Source organism: Ambystoma mexicanum, chromosome 3q (assembly GCF_040938575.1).
Source record: "Ambystoma mexicanum isolate Mex_15411 chromosome 3q, UKY_AmexF1_1, whole genome shotgun sequence".
NCBI classification, from domain to species: Eukaryota; Metazoa; Chordata; class Amphibia; order Caudata; family Ambystomatidae; genus Ambystoma; species Ambystoma mexicanum.
In genome coordinates, this window is record NC_090926.1 from 1,165,601,636 (window position 1) to 1,165,619,704 (window position 18,069).

Genomic DNA, 18,069 nt, shown 5'->3' on the forward strand with positions numbered 1-18,069 from the left:
ATACAAGGGGCAGATATGGCAATAAACTGCAAAATACTAGGTGTCATTTATGGCCCATGTGAGAATGTGCCGCGTCAACCCGACCCCCTCCGGCTCACACGTTCTTGGCACGATGCCCCATGCCAGGTGGATGCCAACTCCCTCTGCAGGGCTCTCTGTGTCTGCTCCTCCTCACGCTGAAGTAAACACACAGGGCGCCGCTCCTGCCAAGTCGACGGGGTGTTTGTTCTGTGGCGGCTTATGTGGCTAGGCAGCGGTCACAAGCTATGGCAGCGTCACGTGCTTGGCAATGCCTGCTGCCTATCACTGTGCATGTTCCTCCTGGGCACCCACCGGGCTGGTGCTCGTATTTGGACCGTTCTGCTGTCGTTGTTTTTGGGATAGTCCTGTGTCCGGGGAGCGGAGGGAGGTCGCAGCTCGATACACCCTCCACCCCAGGCCGCGTGGAGAGTGGGGCGCAGCGCCATGGGCGGCCACACCTGCTGTGAGTTGCTTTTTGTTTCCCCGGAGGCGAGGAGGGGCGCGCGCTTTATCGTTGGAACGCTAGACGGTGATTTTGGGCGCTGCCACTTTAGCTCCGGTGGGGGTGCGGCCAGCCCGCCCCCTGAGGAAAAACACGTGGAGCTTTTACGAACCCGTTTAACAACAGGACCTGTTTTGTTTCCTCAAACTCCCCATTTCCTCCCCAGACCGCGTGCTCTGAATCTGCTCCACTGATGGGCATGTTGTTGTTGTGGGTCTCTATAATGTGGTACTCTGGTGGTCCCAAGGAATGGGCAGCGATGGGTATCAGGGGGTTATGTTGGTAAAGTTTACCTTATTATTGCTGTAATACTTAGCTGAAGCAAATGATCACAAAAAGGTTCATATTAAAACACACGTTTTCTCTCTCCAGAATTACCACGTGATTTGATGCTTTTCAAGTCGGTTTTATTATAGTTATATAAAAGTTGCTCAACCCACAAGAAGAGAGCTCTTTTTGGGCAGCTTAAAACGTTGCACTCCTCCCCTACCCCCCCCCCCCCAGGATGAATCCTCCCAAAACTTTTTGCAGATTGATTTTGCGAAGTTTGGTGAGGTTTTGTGCACGGGGGCAGAGTAATAGGGGGGCCCCCAATATGTATAGTTTTTCCCATAGACTCAATGGCAAAAGAATTTTGCTCACAACTACAGCCCAAACCGCTGGATGGATTTTCACAAAATTTGCAGCAGGAGCAGCGACTTGCTCCCAAAATTGTGCTTTTGTAAATGTGGTGTAAATCTGTCCAGTAGTTTTTTTAAAAACGACTAAAAAGTAGGTAAAAAAAATGAGTGATATCCCAGTTCAGTCTGCGGACAGGTCTCCTATTGGCCCAGAGGACGACGTGATGTCTGCACACATCAGTCGCGCCCGCTGATTGGTCTATTAAAAACGTGAGATGCATCAGATTTTTGGAAATGGTCGGCATGTTGGATTCACTGACAGCTGCTGTTAACCACGGACATTGCGGTCAAAACATATTAAAAAACACAATATTGCACTTGTCAAACTAATAAAACAATCTCTGGAGAGGTGAGGGGTGATGAGGATGGGATAGGATATGGCATTAAAAAGCCAAAAAAAGGCTGGCATTTCAACTCTGATGTCTGCGAACAGTCCGGGTGTCCGGGGAAGTCCTGTGACGTTCGCGAACATCTGAGATGTTCGAGGACGTGTATGCTTATTTGTGCATTTGAGGGTTGGTGAAAAGCAGTTTTTTTAATGGTTTATAAATTTGGTGCCACTCAATGAAACTGCATGAAATTTTGGAATTTCATTTTGAAATCTGCTTGTGGGTACAAGTTGAAAAGCTGGATGAGATTGAAGCAAATATGCACCAGGATGGTCAGCAAGAACTTCAAAGCATGGTTTTGAAAATATGTCCTGTGTTTTATTTTTTCAAAAGTGGAAAATGTAGGTACACAACACAGTGATATAACATTGGTGTCTGGGCTTTGCCGTCAGCACGGATACATGCGTACTGTAATTTGCTTATTGGGGCATGCTGCACGGCCGAAGCGGTAGGTTTGAATGGGAAAAAATATTCTTAGCAAAGACCGGAAAGCATGTTTTTGGAAATATGTCTTGTGTTTTATTTTTCAAAAGTGTAAGAATGTAAGTAGAAAAATTAGTGATATACATTTGGTGTCTGGGGAGTGGGCCTGGCCTTCGGCAAACGCACATGTTTACTCTGATTTGCTTATTGGGGAATGCGGCTTGGCCGAAGCCTATGTCCCATGGATTTGGAGACTGGCCATAGCTGCAAGCCATGAGCACTGGCCATTGGTTATATTATTAGGGTATAATGGACACTGAGCTAGGATGCAGGGCAGGTGCAGTGAAGAATAGGGGTGGTTTGGTTGAGGTCATGGTGGAGCATTATGCCGTAGGCCATTGAATGAAGATGTCCATCCCCATCATGCGCTACTGATAACGACAGACATAAGTATGTGTTGCAAAAAATATGTTTCTTAAAGGAGGTTTATAGTTCTTTCATATATAAGAAAAGAGGAATTATTTATAACTTATATACAGTGATGTAACACCATGAAACATTTCCACTTATAAAAACCTATTACATTGACAGAAAATAAAGTTGTTAAAGGGATGTTACGGTTCAGATGTATCCCAACCTTGGGACTCGTCTGCTCCAGTAGTTAGCCAGTGGCATCCCTTGGCATCTAAAATGCAAAAGATTGTTAAGTAGCAGTTGGTGTTTGGAAGCTTAATATGGTCATAGGGTTATATGTACAGTTTTTGGAAGTGATTGGTGGAAGAATGTGTGACTGTTTGAAAGCAGGCATTGAGGGAATGTTACACATGTGAAATTAAAAAGGGTAGAAGGGCTGTCCTGTGCGATGGTGTGCACGTGCCATGTGGGTGTTTTAATGATGCATGGCCTGGAAGGTGGACTGTGGAGACCGTGGATAGTTATAAAGGTTCAATGATTATGGTCCTTATTTTATGCTAGAGAAAAGTATTTGAGACAGAAAATTGGTTCTGTTCTTTTATAATTTTCTCTAGTATACAATTTTCTATTAGCAGCCTGGCCAGGGGAGATAGCCAATTAGGTGGCTAGGAACACGGGCTTGATCCGATGGTACAAGGCTGCATTCCAAGCCACCTGACGGCTAGATCTCCCTGCTGCCATTGTCCCCGCACCCTTTGTCCCATTTCTTTTTTTCACTCCCTAACCCCCTCTACTTACCTTATTTTGGTGGCAGGTGCTGCCGCCGCATTTTCTCTTCCTTTTTGCCTCCCGCAGGCCGCCATGGAAAGGGAAGAGGGGCTCTGTTTAGAGCCCCGCCTTCCGTTTCCATGGTGGCCATCTTGAAACAAGATTTTTCTTCCTACAGCAGGACGCCACGCTTTTTTTTTAGCACTCCTGGTTAACGCTTTGGCACCCGGGGGTGCTATTGGCATTCATCCCCCGCTGCAGAGACTGGGACAGGGTATAACGGCCCAGAGCCCTCGTTATCTGCCTTTGCTTCAGTTGGGCTGATAACTTGGGCTGCCGGCCGTTATCCCCCGATCCATCCTTTGGACCCGAAGATGAATGCCACATTATTTCCATTAGCATAACACAACATGCTAATGGAAGTGTTGGAGAATCTTATTGAGTCTATCTACTTTATTGAGAAAGGTAAAGTAGATGGAGTCTATAAGATTATTTCTATTATTTCTAATTTTTAACTGTGAAAGATGAAGGTGGTTCCTAAAGGAATTTTTTTTTTGCTAGACATGTCAGAAAGTAAGGTGGGAGGGATATGAGAGAAGAGGCACCAATCACTAATATGGAGGGGCAGGTGGGCAGGGGAAGATGTTTCATGTGTGTTACATCTAACGTAGGAGGCAGTGTTTCTCATGCTCCTTGATTACAGCTCCAAAAGCACTTCAAAATTGTTCACCCCTGGAGAGTGGTGTGTTGCAGTATATACAGAGTACTGTTGTCTACGAAAGATATGGATCAACAGCCTCTTTTATTGATTGCAAGTTGATTTTGGGTCCCATAGAAGTGGAATGTGTGGTTACAGTATTAGTTGAAGAAGATGAGGTGGAGGAAGACAGCTTACTACTTGTTGAGAGAAGAACAACCTTTCTGAGAGCATTGCAGTGGTTGGAGGTGGTGTGGCGGCGCTTGGAGGTGGTCCTGTAGCAGTTCTGTGCAGGTAGTCTGCGACTGAGTTGCACTCAGCACATTTCACTTTGGTAGCTTTAGCCTTTGGTACATTCCCAACAGTTGTAAAGAACTGCCACACACATGATTGCTAGAGGTAGGCATCTTCTTTGTCCTCTTCATTGTCTTTGGAAGTACTATACTTTTTTTGGTGTGTGGCTCCTCCAGCTGGTGGTGTTGGCTCTTGGGGAGGAGGGATGGGCAATAGTTGATGCCATTTATAAGATAAATGGCAGTTTTGCTAATATTCTTCCAAGTATGTGCTCTGTGCTAGATTGTTAATGGATAATGAGTAAGAATAGGTGTAGGAGCTGTGCAAGGGTACATGTTGAGCTTTGAAGTTCCTAGATGAGCTGAAAAATGCAATTCCGGACTGTTCACGAAGCACGGACCCATTCACAAAGTGCAGAAGTGGTCGCAAACATGTCATCATGGTCAACAAACACAAAAACACTGGGAAAAGTTGCAAAAAGTGTATAGAAGTGTTAAAAATGACGCACGAAGATGGGGAATGGCAGAGTGTTAAGGTGAAACTTTGTAAATTGGACATACATGTTGTTCTATTGGGGTAAGTTTAATATTAGTAATATGTAGGACATTACAGTGCAATTGGGAAAACCCCATGAAAGTCACTGAAATAACTCTGCTAAAGGGACGTTATGGTTAAGTTGCACTAATAAAAACCTATGAAATTCAATGAAAAAACGTTTTTAAAGGGATGTTATGGTTACAAGTAAAACAGAAACCCCCCAGGAATGTGTCAGTTATGGTAAGCTAAGCAGCCATAACTCGCACCATCACCGGGCACTGCAATACATTCACAAGAAAAACCTTGCCAATATTGAGAGAAAATGTCTTTCTAAAACTATGCAAGTCTATATATTAAATAGCAATATGGATATGCAAAGGTTCCAAGCTCCTATAATGAAATGTGTTCATAAAAAAGGGCAAGACCAAGAAAAATAGAATTGCTATAAGGAACATCTGTTATTTTTCTTTTACTGTAGAATTATCACACTTTGGTTTAGGCAAGCATCGTTAAAGGATGTCGAACTAACTTGTCTGTGTATCTATATAACAACGAATGAGTCTTTTTTCCTTCTCGGTGCTGGTTGGCTCTCATCCTTGACCTCATTTAGACTCTTCTCACGCCTTCTTCACTTTCGTGCTCAATTTTGGCAGACAGGGGGGTCTCTCCTTTTTATGGTTTGACATTGCTGGGATGCAACCAGGCACACTTTCCTTGAACTTTAATTGCAGACTGTGTGACCGATCCACTGAAACAGGGCTTGTGCCACTGCCGTGTAAAGTTCCTGCACAGAACCTTGTCCACAGGAAACAATACCAATGGTCTCGACATGATATCTGGATCTGTTTGTTCATTTGCTTCATTAGTCTTCTTCCAGCCCCCCACGGCACTCGTACCTGTCGAGACATACATTTAAGAGATTCCTTCATAGCTGTCAAATAATCATGCATTTATTTCCTTATCACAGCAGCAGCATATTCTGCATAAATTTCAGATTGAGCGTGAGGGGCAAGGAGCGTATGCATTTGGCTTCCCATCACCAACTCATGTGGAGTCAGATGACGGTCAGAGCCGGGTTGATTGCATAATGCAAATAGGGTCAGAGGAAGGCAATGAAGCCAACCTTTTTACAGTGTCTCTTTTAGTTTGGCAATGCACTACTTTAGGAGACCATTGAGACACTCACAAAAGCTGTTTGCTTGTGGGTGATAAGCTGATGAGAATTTGTGATTTATACCTAACAGCATAGTTATGTGCTCAAACACCTCATTTACAAAGTGTGTTCCATTGTTAGAGTGGAGCATTCACACACTCCTCACTTGGAAATACCTCATGCATGAGGAATTCTGCAGCACACGGGGCATCTGGATGTGTGCATGGACCTGCTCCGATCCATCGGGAAAAAGGACATATGACCAATAGGTTGTATCTGTATCCATTACAAATTAGGAGCATATCTACATAGTCGATATGCAAAAGATGAAATGGTCCAGTGGGACAGGGTATTGCTCCTCTAACTGTTCACACAGTATGCCCAGCAGTGAACCTCTGGCATGTTAAACAATCTATATATATAAAAGTAAAATTGTGTTTGTTTGTGTTGGGATTTGTGGCACAGTATTGTTCCTTATACAAATTCCACACTGTTTTACCAATCTGCACCAAATTTTGCATAGTTACCTGTTAGGACACTCCAGATATTACTGACTATATGACATTTGGACACCCCACCACGTTCCCTGGATTTCAGCACAAGTCAATATTTATTTGTGGGTTTGTGGCTTGTCGAAGCATTGTGCCCTATAATGTTCACCCCATTTTGCATAGTTACCTGTTAGGACCCGCCAGAAATTACTAGCTATGGGACATTTGGATATCCCAACCCTCTCCCCAGATTTCAGCACCTTCACACATGAGACGGTTGCCTGTAATTGGCGCATCATCAATGTGGGCATAGATAGACCGGTTCTGGCCCAAGGAACAAAACTCAAGGTCCTGGCCCTAGATGCATGGTTTCCAAGATATTTGCACCACAATGAACTGCACCACATCAGGTTGAGTTGACAGGTGGGGAGAGAGCACAGAGGTTCCCATTATGCAGCAGCACACCAACTCTCACCTCCCCCCAACGTCTGCACTAGGGTATGTCAGCCAGCCACACATGCTCATTCTCAGTGCAGTTCTCTTCATGGTGCAAAGCACATTATGCGATAAGCAAATTGGAACAGCGACCTACAGGATCAGTGTTATCTTGTTTGTCTACAGAACCTATTCGAAAACGGGTACTTCTGCTAGTTTACAATGAAACCTGTGAAGAGTTCTGCCAATTTCAGAACAAACCAGTCCTCCGAAATCAGTACTACAAGACGCTCTCTTGATGTATGTGGTGTGTAGCGTGATTGGTCTAGTGCTATTGTAAGCAGCCCTAGGGAACTTACTGGTTTCCCAGTGCTGTCCTATCTCCACATTGCATCCGTGGGGGACACGCCCTTCATTTCCATAACTCTTGCTCTTCTGGTGGTGCCCTTCCCTGCCCTTTGGTATTTTGTGCTATGGGTTGCATATTGAAACCCTCCATCACAATGTTGCGTGCACATGTGTATTTGTTCGGTGCAGTCGCAATGTCAGATATTTTAGGAAAATATGCTGCTCTTTTTGCTTTGAGGTTAGCGGCCTCATTGCCACTAGAAATCAAATCTGCACCCCTGGTGTGCGCTGCACAATTCACCACAGCGATGACCAATGGCGGTTCGAGTGCATCTATGAGTCTGTCCAATAGTGGTGTATGCTGCACAGTTATGCCATCTGTGCACATGATGCCACAATTCTTCCAATGTGACAGTTCTGCATGTACTGTTGCTATCACATAGGCGTAGTTGGAATACACTGTTACCGCCTGTTCCAGCAATGCCTGGAAAATGCAGATGCCTAACAAAAGCCAAACTATTTGATTTGTCAGTTGTTTTTCCTACTTTTCACCTCTCTAGCTACACGCTTAGAATTCTGGTGGAACCTTTGACCCGTAGCCCAATTAGGGCAAGCTCCACTATGTTTCTATTTCGTTTTGTAACTTGTGGAAGGAACTCTGGTGTTTCTTTGAAGGTATGTTTCGATAGACCCATAAATTGCATGGTGATATGGTATGATATACGATATGCCGTTTGTAATGCACCTATACACAAGTGATTCAACGCGTGACGAGGCAAAGGAGGGAGAACAAAAGGGAATACAGAGACAACGATCTTACTAGGCCAGGTGCCATTGAGATCGTGTAGGGGAAGGGGAAAAGTGTGAAGGGAATGGGGAGGGGCAGTGCAGTACATGGGTTCACACAGTAAAAACAATAAAAAAGTGTGGCCAGCTGGTGGCAAGTGCAAGGGTAAGTGCAGGCATCAAGTGTCCAAGTGCTGGTAAGGGGGCTGTAGGGATAGAGAAACAGGCCCCTGAGTGCAGCGCAGGTTTGCAACTGGCAGGAGGGGACCTGGGCCCGAAATCAGATGGTAGCCAGGGGACCAGTGCAATTTCAGTTGCAGCCAAGAGTTCAGCAGAGGAGAGGAAGAGAGACAACAGAAGCAAAAAGGGAGGTCTTGAGGTGCTTCCAAAACCAGAGATGGTGCTCCTCAAGTTTCAGAGAGATGCAGAGGGCTTTCCAGAGGGAGGACCCGGCCGAAGAAAGAGATCTACCACCAACTCTTTGCTTGGAGAAGCGACTGACTCTGAGGGAGTTGGAGGCGGTCGAGTGAAGTTCTCGAGAAGGACGATATTTATGAAGAGAGAGTTGTAGGTATCGAGGCCCCAGGCCCCAGAAGGCCTTGTGCACAATGCAGAGGGTTTTGAACTTAATCCTCGCAGCCACTGGGAGCCAGTGCAGAGATTTCAGTCCTGGAGAGATACGATCCCTGGGCTTGAGGCCAAAGACAAGTCTTGCAGTCCTGTTTTGGATGAGTTGCAGAGAGCGCAGAGTAGAAACAGGCAGACCTAGAAAGAGGCTGTTGCAGTAGACCAGCCTAGAGACAACCAGAGCTCTGGAGACAGTGAGCTTCTGGGGAGGCAGAGGAAAGGAAGAATACCTCTGAGGAGGTGCAGTTAGTAGTGTGACTTCTTAGAGACGTCAGAGATGTGAGGCGAGAAGGAGAGTGTGGTGTCCAAGATGACCCTGAGGTTTTTAGCTTCACATATGAGAGCAGGAAGAGGGCCAAGAGAGGCCAGCCAGAGAGTGACAGGAAAGGAGGGAGCAGGTGTGCAGATGAGGAGAATCTCAGTCTTACTGGCATTAAGGCAGCGATCGTTGGCGGTACACCACTCCTGGATAGCAGACAGTCAGAAATGAGAGAAGGAGGAGAGGTGGCAGAAGGGACCCTGAAAATTAGCTGAGTGTCATCCGCATAATACTGAAAGTTGGGGCAGAGAGAGGCTATGAGGTGGACAAGAAGTGCCAGGTATTGGTCGAACAGCCAGGGAGAGAGGTTAGACCCGTGCCTGACACCACAGGTAGAGAGAGAGATAGAGAAGAGGAAGGACCCTAGTTAGATCTGGGAGGGTTGATCGGAGAGGAAAGAGGTCAGCTAAGCTAGGGACTGATTGGTGATACCCAGGTTATCATGGAGACGGTTGAGCAGGATGGCATGGTTGACCGTGTCAAAGGCTGAAGAGAGATCAAGTAAGATGAGGACACAGCGGGTATTAGAATCAGGTTGGAGAGCAGGTCTTCACAGATGGTCAGGAGAGCAGTTTGTGTGCTTCCGGCTGCTCTGAAGCCAGACTGGGACATGGTCAGCTTTTCCTGGAGTTTGCCCAGGAAAGGAGTGATGGAAATCGGGCGATAGACGGGCAGGAGGGGTTGGCTGAGGGTTTCCTTAGGAGAGGGTGCACAAGAGAGTGCTTCAGGAGGAAGGGAAAACTCCAGGGGCGAAGGAGTGGTTGCAGAAGTCAGTCAAAGCAGGAGCCAAGGTGTCAATGTGGTCCTTGAGGGTTTTGGAGGAACAGGGGAGAACCTGTTTTGCCAAGACTATCATAGATCAGACTTGTCTAGAAGCCAGGTGAGAACAGAGGAAAGGCAGATAAGGAGGGAGGAGAGGTGGCCACAGAGGGAGGAGGGTGACTGGGGGAGAGAGAGGACAGGATGTCCTGAGTTTTAGAGATGAAATGAGAAGCCAGTGCTGCGCAGAGGGCCAGAGAGAGGACCGGAGTGGTGGAGACTGCAGCAGGATTGGCAGCTCCTTGCAGATTTGAAAGAGTTCGTCCAATGTTGTTGGAGGCCGCAGAGACGTGGGCTTGGATGTGGGCTCTCTTCTTGGTGTGGACAGAGAGCCGGTATTGTCATTAGAGCAGGCGGCAGTCTAGTTTGTCAGAGGATGCCCCAGAAGCACGTCATGTCCTCTAAGCCACCCTGCACTTGAGTTTAAGGGTGACAAGGTCTGAGTCGTACCAGGAGTTGCACTTGGCTTTGGGTTTCAAGTGGATCCTCATGACAGGGGCAAGAACATCAAGTGTATCAGATATAGCAGAGTGGAGCATGGAAAGGGCCGTGTCAGGGTGTGAGTCAGCCAAAGGCAGAGGGAGGGGCAGAAAGTGGCAGCGCAAGCCTCAACTGACACATGCTTCATAGGTCGGATAACCGAGAAGGTAGGTGGCAGTAGTGGGTTTGGCTTGGCTTGAGGGGTAGAGAGGGTGAAATGGAAGGAAAGGAGAAAGTAATCACTCCAGGAGAGAAGAGTGGTGAAAGGGATACAAAGGGAAAGGTTTGAGGAGATCAGAACATCCAGAGTGTACCCTGCAGAGTGAGTCGTGCCAGAGGGGAGGATAGAGAGTGAGAGAGAGTCACAAAGGTCACAAAATAGTCCAGAGGAAGGACAGGAAGCATCCATGTGGATGTTAAAGTCTCTAAGAAGGAGGAGTTGAGTGGTCGAGGCCAGGAGGGAGGAGGAGAGGCATACGCCCACTCATAGACATAGGAAGAGATCTGACCAGGTGGCCGATAGATGGTAGCCACAGTAAGGGAGTGGCCAGGAGAGAGAGAGAGAGAGAGAGAGAGAGAGCCTGCAGATGAGGCATTCTAAAGTGGTGAGGAATACCTAAGAAGAGACTTAAGTCTAGGTGAACCTCTTAGTGACATTTTGATTATTGCAAGTATAAATAATGCATGGAAATCCAGGTAGCTGTGTGTTTCATTGGATGTTAACACCTAATCGTGAAGTAATCGTAAATGTCACCCTCCTTGGCAGGGAATATTTACATTCATCCCTATAGGATCTGCCTGCTTGATGGAGGTGCAAAAAGAGGCATATTTGATATGAATCCAAAGCTTCTTCACCCTCATCAAAACTGGTTGTGGGCCAAAATAGTCCAAGATGTGTCACACAAAGTGGCTGGGGTTGGTGAAATCACTTTTACGGATCAATTCCCCAGGTCTGTGTAAAAAATCAATCTATATGGCACGATCTCTTAAACTCATGCGTGAAACGGTTTATGCATGGTTTTAAGCACTGTCCACATCCCCTTCACTGTGACAATGACCACCTTTGTGTTATTTCTGATAGGCATTCCTGTTCATGTTGTATCTAGTTCTATATTTTGTTTTCCCTGTTCCACATCAGATCAGGAATAGGGCAGTTTGGTTTCTGCCTGATCCATGGGCCGGTGGGGATTTGGTGGACTAGTGACTGGCGTGGCTCTTCCATCTGATCACATGACACCATTGCATTTGGTACTCTAGTTGACACGGAAGAGGGTCTTGCAAGAGGTGCATTTCTACCTTGAGTGATGTGGTGGCTGCTCTTGCAAGGCGAAGGAAGTGCAACTTAAGTGCTGAACTGATTGACTTGATGTTGGTGCTGTTCTTAGTGTCAGTGGGAGGGAGGTCACGTAAGGATAGCAAAGAGAGAGAATGAGCAGAGGAATGAGGATGACTAGGGTTTCTGACTGCAGGGTTCAAGATGAAGAGTAGCTGGAGATGGAGGACATGAGGCATGGGGCGATGCTGTGCATGCATTTGAAGACAAGAACAAGGATGGGACAGATCTTTCCGGAAGGTTGATCTTGGTGGCAGTGCTGTCGAGGTGTTGAAGTGCTAGAGCTTAAGATCCTTGTCAAAGAGTATTCCAAGGCTAGAAGCACTGGGGGAGCATAAAGGGAAGACGGGGCAAAGACATCTGGGAAGGGGAGGAAGCAGCAGAAGTAGAGGCAAGAGGAGAGATGACTGTTTTAAGAGGAGAATATAAGACAATGAAGAGTAATCCAATAATGGCCAAGGCAACTTATCAGCACTGTACACTTTTGTCCTGTATTGCGCAGTTTTCCTGCACAGTGACAAACATATTTAGGCCTGAGGCGAGAGCCGAGCTGCAAGAGATCTGTGCCACTTGCTACACAAAAGAGGCAATACAGCAAGTGATTTTCCCCACACAGACTGCCACATATCATCACATGGGGAGACATCACACCCAAAGAAGACTATTATGAAGCATCAAGACAATTAAGCTCCTTAGTAGGAGGTAGTGGATTATTCTGGCAAATGTGTATGGGAAAACAAAGAGTTGGTGTGCCCCCAGCACTAAGATTCCTTTTCGATTTGCTTTACTTTTATGCACATGTGTGTGCGATTATGTATTCTCTTGTGCTTTGACACTCAAATCAAGTCATATCCAACACACAGAACTCCCACATAGCAACCACTATAATGCTGCCCCGGTGCAACGTTGCCGCTGGGTTATTTTTCTTAAATGCCACGAGTGCTACAGTAAGTAAACAACAATTCAGGACGGTGGCATGTAAAGTGTTTCCTGTGATCGTCCCACACTCAAAACCATCTTAATTAATCTTTTATTACACACTTAATACCAGAGAACTGTCTCTAAGGGCCTCCTTACATGGAAGGCGGTAAGAGTTAATGGTCACCGGTAAGGGTACCGGTGACCGTTAACCCTTACCGCCTTACTACGAGGTCCCTTTGCGGGACCCGACCTTAACGGTTGGTGTAGACCAGCCGTTAAAGTTGGGACCCGCAAAGGGATCTTGGTGCTAATTACGGTACCCTATGGGGCAAAAATGGGAATGGGGAAGGGCCATGGAGAAAGGGGGAATTACCGCCCCGCCAACCTTGGAATGGGGTGGTAATTCCCCTTTCCTCCATGTTGGTACCGGTATGGTACCAGCGGCAACCATGGTGCTAATAGCCTGTGTTGCTCTGCATTGTTCTGCTTTCAAGAGAAACACATTGCCCCTGAGCTATCCTACCGGCACCCGGCATATAAAAGGCTTACAAGCTACCTATCTGTTTTGTCATAGTAATCTATGACATGACACAAAATATGTGTTTTACCACATTGCATTTATCAGGTGTGTAGGAACACTGGGACTATAGGAGTTCCTATCCTTCCATTGATTGGGCACCCGGGTAACCTATAAAGTGTAATTAAGCTGTTCACAGGTCACAGTGGACTTTGACCTTAGCATATACACGGTATCCTTTGGCCAACATACGCTTGAGTTTCTTCTTTTCCCTCCATTTCCTGTAAAGTGTAGTAGCTAAATGTACTCTACTTTCTTGCCTTTTTCAGCTCCTCCCTCGGACACCTGAGTTTAAAATGGCAGGGCAGCGCTGGAAACCCTACTGTTGCATAATACATAAGGTACTGTACAAACCTGAACAACACACTACTGTTCACCACCCTACTTACTCACGCAGTCGTTTTGGCATTTACCAACTATGCGCTGCTGTTTTGCATCTGTTGCGCGATTATCGCTCCTTGTTGTGGGGGGTTTCTTCTATATTCTATATTCTATATTCTATATTACTGAAACAACCTCTGATCTTGCACACTTTAGTTTCCATCATATTGAACAAATATACTGAGCAGTCAAGGAGCTGATCTGATATCGATAAGTAAGGTCCTTGTACGGCTGTTGGGTATCCTGTGGTCCACTTTCACCTTCTTTGAAGCTGCGGCAAGGGCGGTGGGCTGAGAACTATGAAGGCTCACAGGGTATATTAAAAGTCTTGCAAGGGTAGAGTGAGCAGAGGAGGTTGCATTGGGGAAAGAAGCACTACAGGCATGCACTATTTCATGCATTCAGGATCTCATCTAGTCTACTATGCAAAATGTCAATAGGGGTTATTATTGTGGCATTCAAAAGCAAAAGAATGGTCAGGATAGCTCAGCGGCAACGTGCTCGCCTTGGAAGCAAGACAACACAGAGCAACACAGGTTCGATCCCCAGATCCGCCCTTAGAAACCTCTGGCTGTTAAGCGTGTTATAATTAACCCATCATATCATTTATTTATTATGACAGGTCAGGACCCAATGTAAGAGTGTAATATTCTGAACATTTGATGATTCGCAGTGGGAGAAACAATACTTTCAACATTGCATTTCCGTGACATGCCTTATTGCCACATTGGCAGTCTCATGGAAAATGTGTCTGTGTTTGTTGGATGGAGGCTGTGGTCATTGGTGAGGTGGAGCATTCTCATATTGGGGGAACTGTGGCTGTTGGCAGGGAGGAGAGCTGGTGTGGGTTTTATGCCATTATTTCCTCAAGAACCAATGTATCTTGTTCTTACAATGCTGGGCGTGATCAGCCAAGATGCTAAAGTGAGCAAAGGACAAACCAGTGGTCCTCAGATTAAGAGGCAGGGATGGCTTGTTGTGGAACCAATCTGAAATAATGTTGCTGTTAGTTTTGGAAACTGAACAAATGCTTAAACAGAATGTGGATTGTCCTGACCGCAGAGAGTGTTTGCAGGTGTCAACAATTATTTGTTTGTCCTCTACGCGTAATGGTTCTCGAAGGGGAATTGACGCGTCCATTTCCATTGCGCAGGAGAGGATGTTCTGGAGGGTACAGTCATGGGGCCGCTGTCATTGTGCCAGCAGGTGTGACCAGGAAATAGGCATGGCAGTTGGGCAGGGTGTTGTGGGGAGTGAGATATGATGTAGGGTTGTGACGTGGCTAAGTGTCTGGAGAAGAAGACAGTTTAAGGTGCACTTGCACTGCTCTGTGAGGGTGCTGGGGTTTTAGACATGAGTAATTCATCCACAGCTTCTTGGAGGATGATGCAATGGAGGTCAAAGAAAGTCGCACATGTGAGCAGCCGCTGTGATTTGCCCAGCTGCTTTACCTTGACTGCTTGGCCTCCATGCTGCTTTTCCGCAATGTCTTCTAAGGTATGCACACATTTCTTAGTAGGCCCCCATGCTGCTTTTAGCTACACATTTATTTGAGATCTTCTCGATCCATCATGGGCCTGGGATCAGAAAGGGTGGCCAGGTAACCAGTGCAGTCTCAGTATCAGCCAGGAATTCAGCAGGGGAGAGGGGGAGAGAAAGCAGAGAGGAAGGTTTTAAGGTGCTTCCGGAACCGAAGGTGGTTCTCATCAAGTTTCAGGGAGGCATGGAAGATGTTCCAGAGGGAGGCCCCAGCCGAAGCGAGAGATCTACCACCAACTCGTTGCTTCGAGAAGCGACTGACCCTCAGGGAGTTGGAGGCCTAACACCTTGCTGGGAAGCTATTCCTATCGACTTATGATGCAAACGTCAATGGCAAATTTCCGTGGCGGCTGTTGTGACGGCATCATATAGCAAGACACAGACAACAGATTCAGAATTCAAAACCAAATATTTTATTAACTTAAATGTCAGGATGGAAAAATGCCAACCTTGCCCTATGCTAGATGGGTTTCCCTACCACAATAAAACTAAGGAAAGTCTGAGATAAAGAGTTCAATTTAGGAATCTGTCTGTGTCCAAAACCTTTACGTGCCCTCACAACTATATATCTGTACAATGTCTAAGGATGTCATCAACCAAAAGAACAGTGTTTAACACAAAGTTCTGAGCTTCTTCCAGCTCAAAGCTTTCTTGCAGCTCCCTTCCCCAAGTGTAAAATAGCTCCACAGAATAGTCTCAAAATTACCTTCCTTGGACTCAAAATGAAATTTCGAATATGTAAATTTTGAAGACGAAAATGTCGACTTGTAAATGTTCATATTCGAAATAAGCACCCCACAGCTAAATGCCTTATCTAGACCCCACTCCCACCACCCCCTTACTTAACTTTTGACGGCACAGTTCGCTGTATGCCACAGAGTCCCTGCAGCACCAGTACTCTTCACTTCCGTGGATGGGAAGTGGCGCTGCAGGGACCTTTTGTTTTTAAACATTTTTGTTTTGGATGCAGGGGACATCCCTGCCAACCTAGATTACACCATAGCGAACAAGGGTGCAGTGGACACCCCTGCAACCTCCGCTTCCCTTGTTTGCTATTATGGAAAATGAATGGTTGAAATGTTCTTCATTTTCGGCTGTATGTAATTTTGGTAGAGCCGAAATGTGATCATTTCAACCATTTGTTTTTTTAATTATATTTTTTTACAATACTGTCTTAATCAGGACTCTGGGTTCCCTTCCCTGAGATTTAACTGAGCAACACAATTCAAAAGAAAATTATCCTTGTCTTCTTAATTTTAATTTCCAAAGTTCAGTTATTTTTGTTTGCAAAGATTTGTTCCTATAGCTTGTAGCTTTCACACAGATTGACATCAATACTACTTTAAACTTTTAAAGTTCCATTGTAAATTAAACTTCAGTATCTGTTGTTTTGCAGATTCTTTTAAATCACCTTCATTTTAGAACTCAGCCTACTGTGGTTTGCTTATTCTTTAAAGTTACTTTCATTTCAGAGTTTCAACATACAATGGTTTGCTTGAATTTGAGGTTCTGTTCCCTTACTGGGTTCCAAATATCTTAATTCTGTTTGTTAACAAAGTTTTGATTCAGTCCAGTCTTCAATAGTTATGGGTCTTGCTTACGGCTCATTTTCGCTTCATCTGTTGTGCAATATTCGTTTGTTTTGCTTTAATTGAATTGGCCAGTGTTTGGAGACTCAAAAACTGTGTGTTTCTTGATACACGCGACTATTCCAATCCAAAGTATTCCCAGCAGTTTGGTAATTGACAATGAAAGGATCTGAAACTTTCAAAAACATACTCATTTGAGGCACATGACCACTCCAATACAAAATATTCCTGAATGATGAAGTTCACACTGTCACACATTGGTTTCTCATTCAATAGAAACTCATTGGTCGCTTTAACAGTTCTTGCTGCAGCGTGGATCATATAGCCTCTGCTTATAGTGTCAGGGCTCCAGCTCCTGCTGCTCAGACACTCCTATGTTGACATGTTAACACAGGGGAACGAGTAGTTTGTACAAAATGGAAAGGCACTGCCTTTCCACACGGCTCCCTTCACCTCGTTCAGCCTGATCCAGGGAGTCCTAGCTCCCACACCACATTTGCATGAACCGCCTCTCCCTATACTCCCCAGCATCTCCGCGTCTCTGCTGCTTGCACTGGCCCCTTTGCTGCTTCTCCTGTCACTCTCTTCTCCACTGGGCTGATCTCCTTTTACACACATGCAGCCCCTTGATAGGCTACAGGGATGAAGGTCCAATTAGCTCTGCCTGACCACAATCAAAGGGACATGCCTGACCCTCACAGCTCTTAGCAGGCATCATCCTTGTCCCAGTACCAGAGTGGTAAAAGAGCATATTCTTCATTGCTCTTATTTGTCTCTTCTTCATCCCAGTACTGTCAAGTGTCAATTGTAGAGAAATGAGGGTTACTGGCTTTTAACAGCCACGAAGGTTAGGGAAGGGTTGGGTTGGTTGTCAGTAGGGAAAGGGGAACCCATGTCTCGCCCAAGGGCACCCCACTCCCAGTCCCTAAGGACCCTCCACCCAGGTGATCCTTCCTCTCTTCTCCACCCCCATGGTCGGGATTCAATAGCGATGGCCTTTCCCTGTACACCTGCGCAGAGGATCCAAGAGGGTTAGGAGTGAGAACACCCTCAGGTATCTCACATCTTGCACTAAGCCATATACTGGCCTTCATGCAGGGAAGGGGATGAAGAACCACAAGATCAGGGACGGCTTAAAATGGGGTTTCTTTTCAACACTAACAGTCCTGTTAGAATCCTACCATATTTTCCAGTTGATATTGCAGAGTATCACAATGTAAGGCTGATAAACAATGATTGAGCCTGACCCACTACTGCTCTTTATGGGTGATGTTGGGTAGTCACAAAGTAACCTGCACAGCTGTTGACAAGTGGGCGAGTGCAAAGATCACCTACCAAGAGTCTACGAATATTAAAGGTCATGCCTTGATGACAGACATTGATGCCCATGATTGTGAAGGCATCATCGACTGGCCAATCTACTGACTCAAACCTTGGACATTACTGTGATTGAGGGGAAGAACATCATTCCAGGATATTACTGGTGGTGACTATTGTAGGCAGGAGGAGGGGGATCATTGCCACAAAAAAAATACAAGAAATACTA

At 45.8% G+C, this 18,069-nt stretch overlaps 1 protein-coding gene across 3 annotated transcripts in view; it reads left to right on the forward strand.

Moving 5' to 3' along the window:
* The first annotated feature begins 311 nt into the window (after positions 1-311).
* TGFBR3L (transforming growth factor beta receptor 3 like) overlaps positions 312-18,069 on the forward strand; it is a 179,535-nt gene continuing 161,777 nt past the window's right edge. For 2 of the 3 annotated variants that reach the window (XM_069603994.1, XM_069603997.1), the window contains exons 1-2: positions 312-484; positions 13,284-13,355. The gene's annotated coding sequence lies outside the window, so the exon portion shown is untranslated. The remainder of the gene's footprint in view (positions 485-13,283; positions 13,356-18,069) is intronic. The other variant, XM_069603996.1, reaches the window with a different exon arrangement.